The sequence below is a fragment of the Talpa occidentalis genome, unplaced genomic scaffold (assembly GCF_014898055.3).
Source record: "Talpa occidentalis isolate TD23 unplaced genomic scaffold, MPIMG_talOcc4v2.1 talOcc4.18, whole genome shotgun sequence".
Taxonomy (NCBI): domain Eukaryota; kingdom Metazoa; phylum Chordata; class Mammalia; order Eulipotyphla; family Talpidae; genus Talpa; species Talpa occidentalis.
Window position 1 is genome coordinate 15,694,020 of NW_023601851.1, and position 6,396 is coordinate 15,700,415.

Below are 6,396 nucleotides of genomic sequence, written 5' to 3' on the forward strand. Positions count from 1 at the left end.
TGGGAGTTCATGACCTGAAGTGTAAATTAGAAGCATAGCTTTCTTGAGGGAACCAACATCACAGGATAACGGTCTAGATCCACGAAATCACATGTCCAGCATGCGTGGAGATTGGGCTCTGCTGTGATGCTCATGCATCAAACTCTGGTTGACATCGATGATAGTGTGGGCTGTGGCTCTTCACCCCGCTGGACAGAAACACTTCCCAGCTCTGCGCTGCTCAGGTGCGGGGTGAGGGAGGATGAGGAGGGGCCTGAGGACCCGAGTGCAGATGGGGGTGAAGGAGCCACGTGTCATTTGAAAAGGACAACTGAATTTTTAAGGTTTCTGTGCAGTTGCTAAAACCTATACTGTGTCCCAGGCCACTCTCGGAGACTTTCAAGCAGGCGTCAGTCTTGGCACATGTGACATTGAGTCCAATGGGGCGTCCTTACATACCTGCCCCTGCCTTTCTCTCAGGTGGTCTGTAAACCCCAGGTGCCCAGTCGGCTGTTCAGGGTCCTTTTTTCTGGCCATTGTTTCCACTGCTCCTGAGCATTTCTCCTTGGTGTGGTCTGAATGCACTTCTAGTGACGCTCATTACATCCTACAATAAGTCCACTTCCACTTCTGTAGCCTTTTTCTCCCCAAATTTCCTGCCATATTTGACAATATCATGTATGACCTTGGGGAAATTTTGGTTACTTTTTTTTTTAAAGATTTATTTTATTTTATTTATTTATTTGTTTATTTATTCATACAAGCATTGGGTACAGTCAGAAGCGCGGGAGGGTGAGAGAATTCACCAGAGTCAGAGCGGGGAGCAGAGCAGGCAGAAGGACCGAAGTACACTGCTGAGGGGAGCAGCGGGCGGCAGGAGAGGTCTGCGCACCTGTGGGACCCTCCTCCGTGGCCACGGAGCAGCCGGGGATCAAACCGGCGCTGCAGTGGCGGCGGGCAGCTTCGCAACCCAGCGCTCAACCGCTGTGCCACCGGGGAGGCCCAATTTTGGTTACTTTTTAATTGTTTAAAATCTTGGGCCTCCCTGTTGGTGCAAGGAGTTGAGACACAGCCTATGAAGCCATCTGCAGTCAGTGCAAGCACGGGTTCGATCCCCAGCCAGGGAGCAACCCACATGGCACAGCAGACCTCTCCTGGCTCACCCGCTGCTCCCCTCAACAGTGTTTTCGGTCTGTCTGCCTGTTCTGTTCCCTGCTCTGTCTGCCTGTTCTGTTCCCTGCTCTGTCTCTGGTGAATCCTCTCGCTGCCCCCCCAGACACTTCTGGCCTGTACCCCAGTTCTTGTGTGCATAAATAAATAAATATTTCAAAAAAAAACTTCCTATACTTGTTTGCATGTTTACTTCCTTTTTTTTTTAAGATTTATTTATTCATACAATAACCGGGGTACAGGCCAGATGTGCGGGAGGGTGAGAGGATTCACCAGAGACAGAGTGGGGAACAGAACAGGCAGACTGATGAAATACACTGCTGAGGGGAGCAGTGGGCGACACAGGAGAGGTCTGCCGTGCTTGTGGGATTCTCCCTGGCCTGCCAGGATCGAACCTGCGCAGCAGAGGCTGCGGACAGCTTTACAGTGCAGCGCTCAACCGCCTGCGCCACCAGGGAGGCCCTGCATGTTTACTTCTTTTACTTATTTTTGGCTTCCTCAGTCTGTCTTGACATGTGTGACACTGAAAGCCTTCTGCTGAAATAGTGGTCAGTTTTCTCTTACATTCCTAATAGGTTTTGCCCTACCCTTTTTACCCCTGTACCAAACCACCCTGTCCCATCCCCCTCTGCCCCCTCCCTTTCTTCTCCACCCTTTCCTCCTTCCCACTGGTGGTAACCTTTGTCTTCTTTTTCCCTCATTCAAGTTGTATTCCTGCTGTATTTTGCCTGTAAATGTATTTTTTGTTTTTATATTCCACAGATGAGTGAAGCCATCTGATACATGTGTCTTTACTTTTTGACTTATTTCACTCCAGGTAATCACGGCCTGGTACATCCATTTTGTCCTCGGTGCACCACTTGCTCTTTCCTCACAGCTCCCCTGCGTGTGCTCCACCCTTCCTGCCCCTGCCTCTGCTGACGGGATGTAGGTTGGGCCATGAATGGGCAGTTGGGAACAGAGCTGCTCTGCTCATGGGTGTAGATAAATCTTTTTTTTGTATTTGAGATTTCACTTTTCAATATATAACTTACAGAAGTATTGCTGATCATGTGGAATTTCCATTTTTATTTCGTTAAACCTCTGCACCATTATCCACAGAGACTATACCAACTCTCATGGCCACCAACCGTGGATGAGAGCTCCTTATTCTCTGTATCCTCTCCACCGTTCTGAATTCCATTCTTCATTTTTATTTGGGCCATTCTCAAGGAGTGAGGTGGCATCTCAGTGTTGTTTTAATTTACATTTCTCTTACAGTAAGTTAAGATGAACATTCCTGTTTCTGTAGGACATTAGAATTTCCTCTCTAGAGAAGAGTTTATGTACTTCCTTTGTCCATTTTTTAATTTTTTTTTTTTTGGTGTTGTTGGATTCATGATTTGTATATATTTTTAAAAGATTTATTTATTTATTTATACAAGTACTGGGTACAGTCAGAAGCACGGGAGGGTGAGAGAGTTCACCAGAGCCAGAGCAGGGAGCAGAGCAGGCAGAAGGACCGAAGTACACTGCTGAGGGGAGCAGAGGGCGGCAGGAGAGTTCTGCGCGCCATGTGTGACCCTCCTCCGGTGGCCAGGGAGCAGCTGGGGATCGAACCGGTGCTGCAGAGGCTGCGGCCAGCTTTGCAACGCAGCGCTCAACCGCTGCGCCACCAGGGAGGCCCATTTTTTAATTTTTTTTAAAAGATTTATTTTTATACAAAAACTGTGGTACAGACCAGAGGCACAAGAGGGTGAGAGAATTCACCAGAGACAGAGTGGAGAGCAGAACAGGCAGACGGACTGAAGACACTGCTGAGGGGAGCAGCGAGCAAGACAGGAGAGTATGCTGCGCCATGTGGGAATCTCCCGGGCCAGCTGGGATCGAACTGGCACTGCAGAGGCTGCAGACAGCTTCATAGGGCTGTGCTCAACCCGCTGCACCGCTGGGAAGGCCCTGTCCATTTTTTTTTTATAAAGATTTAGTTATTTGGGCCTCCCCAGCAGTGCATTGGGCTCAGTGCTGCGCTGTGAAGCTGTCCGCAGCCTCTGCAATGCCGGTTCAGTCCCACACGGCCAGCAAGGGTCCCACGTGGTGTGCAGACCTCTCCTGTCACACCCGTTGCTCCCCTCAGCAGTGTATTTCATCAGTCTGCCTGTTCTGTTCCCGCTCTGTCTCTGGTGAATCCGGAGACTAAGTTACTTAGTCTAGGTACTAAGTTACTGAGTTACTTAGTTACTTTCCTCCCACGAATCTGTCCTGTAGTAACCCAGTTCTTGAATAAGTAAATAAATCTTTAAAAAATAATAATAGTAATTCAAAACTTATTCAACATCATGGAATTCATACTGGGCAGAAACCTTACAAATGTGAAGAGTGTAAGAAAGCCTTTAAGCTGAAATATGTCTTAGCATCAGAGAATTCATACTGGCCAGAAAGCTTACCAATGTGAAGTGTGTGGCAAAGCCTTTAACAAGAAATCACATCTTACTTGACATCACAGAATTCATACTCGAGAGAAACCTTACAAATGTGAAGAATGTGGCAAAGCCTTTACCTCGATGTCAAGTGTTTCTGACCATTACAAAATTCATACTAGGGAAAAGTCTTATAAATGTAACAAATGTGGCAAAGCCTTTAATAATAATTCAAAACTTACTCAATATAATAAAATTCATACTGGGGAGAAACCTTATAAATGTGAAGAATGTGGGAAAACCTTTAACCAGCCATCACATCTTAGTCAACATCATAGATTCATTCTGGGGAGAAACTTTACGAATGTGAAGAATGTGGCAAAGCCTTTACCCAGAAGTCAGGTCTTACTCTACATCACAGAATTCACATCAGAGAGAAAGGTTAAAATTGTGAAGTAAATTTTTTGACTTTAGTCTTTTTAGCCAGAAGTCCAGAAGTTTAACCAGAAGTGGCAAAGTGATTATCCAGAAGTCAAATCATCCTAAGCATCTGAGAGTGCCTACTGAGAGAAACCCATAAATGGAAAGTGATGAATGGATTGTCCAAATATATGTTTGGAAACCACCAGATTTTCATACTGGAAACTTAAAGAAGCTAAAATAGGAGAAAGTAATTTATAATGAAAATTAGATACATATTGAGACATTGCAGTGCAGTAGGAAGTTAATTACACTTGCCAGACATTACCTAAAATGAGAATATGGTTATGGAGCATAAACCAAGATTAAAACACTAAATATTAGTGTAATTTAAAAGTTCAAGAGGCCTCCCTGGTGGCACAAGGGGTTAAGTTGCAGCATTGTGAAGCCACTGCAGCACAAGTTCCATCCCCATCCAGGGAGCTGACCCACATGGAGCAGTCGACCTCTCCTGTCTTGCCTGCTGCTCCCTCAGCAGTGTATTTTTGTATATCCACCTATTCTCCTCCCCACTCTGTCTCTGGTGAATCCTCTCACCCCCCCCTCACCTCTGGCCTATACCCCAGTTCTTGTATGCATAAATAAATACATCTTTAAACAACATAAATAAAAATTGAAGACAATGGTTTGGGTCATGTATAGTTATTTTCTATGTCCTTTCTTATTAGCCATGCTTCAGATATGAATAGATGAATGTAATTCAGCCCTAAATTACTTCTTCTACGCACGTCATGGCTTTCTCCTCATACATACATACGTCACGTCGTGTTGATTGTTGCTACCTCAAACATCTAAGGGACCCTCCTCTAATGGATGGATTCGCTCACATCTAACTTGCTCTGGCAAATTTAAGATGGTGTCATATATTATGTATGAAGAATATCTGAATGGATATGCTGTTTGTGGTTGACTCAAAAGATCGATCTAAATCACCCAGAAGAGTCATGGGCTTCATTGCTGGCATAGAAGTCAGATAGAAATGTGAGCCTGCAGTGGGTTCAGAGACCTGGGACACTGATCGCGAAGGACACACAGACAGGAGACTGCTGTGAGCCAGAAGCAATGATTCTTTACCTTTCTCAGCATGGCTATATAGGAATTATGAACAAAGACATCTGCATTTTCTCACAAGCCAGAGAAAGCCAAAACAACCTTGCCGTGTACGTGAGCTCATATATGCCACATATGTGAGGCCTTGTGGACATGTCCGCCCCAGTGGACCTCTATTACTAGGTCACAACTGAGGAGACTTCCAAGGATAAAGCAAGTTTGGTGCGTCCCTCCTGAGCAGTTTTCCGTGCTGGTGTATGTGAGTTTTCGCAAATGTTTTGATCAGCCCTCTCCGTTGCTGTCCTCAGGTCACCTCTCGCTCATCCTCATGCAACAAGAAGCATGCTGAAGTTCAAATCATTTCATCCTTTTGTCCTTAGGGAATATACTGACAGTTTCTTAAAGTCCTGATGTCTCTTCATGGTCGTAATAGAGATCATGAATATTATTTGATTTTGTTGCCAAAAGAAATCTTCACAGGCACGTGATGAAAGAGCAGGTGACTTTCACAAAAGGGCATGGAATTCTCGTCCATTCACATTAGCTAAGTGAACAGGCTCTGTGTTGAACACAAACTCTGGGATTCTGATAGCAGAAGGTCCAGATGCTTCTTACATGCCTGAATCCTGACTTTTACGAAACAGCATACAGAGCTCTCTGAATGTCTTCTTTAGACTATATGTGAACTTTATGTATTTTAATAATGCTGATTGATTTTTTTAATAGAGGCATGTTTTATTTATTTATTTGTTTGTTTGTTTATACATGCACTGGGCACAGGGGAGGCCCTGCTGATTGATTTTTCATGTCATCCTGATGTGTACTTGATCGTAAGTTGTTGCCCATCAGCATGAACCAATTCCTCTATGTTAAGGCTTTCGGTCACTGATGAGAACAATCAGGTGGTTGTCTACACAGTGTTACGTAATCACTAGCAGGCTCTGTTCTCGATACCTTATATCTGAAATTGTTTTGACTGCATTTTCAAAAACTACACACTTTTTGTTCTGTTAGTAGCCCCGGATATTGTTGAGTGTTTTTAAAATAACACCACAGTATTTTGAAGAATTTTCCAAAACACTTCATGGTATTGGTGCTTTGCCATCCATTTTTTGTACTTAAAGTATCTCTGGGGACTGAAGTGACACTAGACCCTCTTTTAGAGGTTCCTGCTATACTCAGTTATAACACTCTGCATGATCACAAGAAAATACAAATTCTTCACATGACTTCACATGTGGAAATTGTCTTGCCTCTCCTGTCTAGGGGCCTTCCCTTGGTTGGCCCTGGATAAAATCTCCACAGAGCTGACAATTGA

The 6,396-nt window shown here is 44.6% G+C and overlaps 1 pseudogene; it reads left to right on the plus strand.

Moving 5' to 3' along the window:
• The first annotated feature begins 3,433 nt into the window (after positions 1 to 3,433).
• Positions 3,434 to 4,461, plus strand: LOC129146208 (zinc finger protein 678-like; annotated as a pseudogene).
• The last annotated feature ends 1,935 nt before the right edge of the window (positions 4,462 to 6,396 follow it).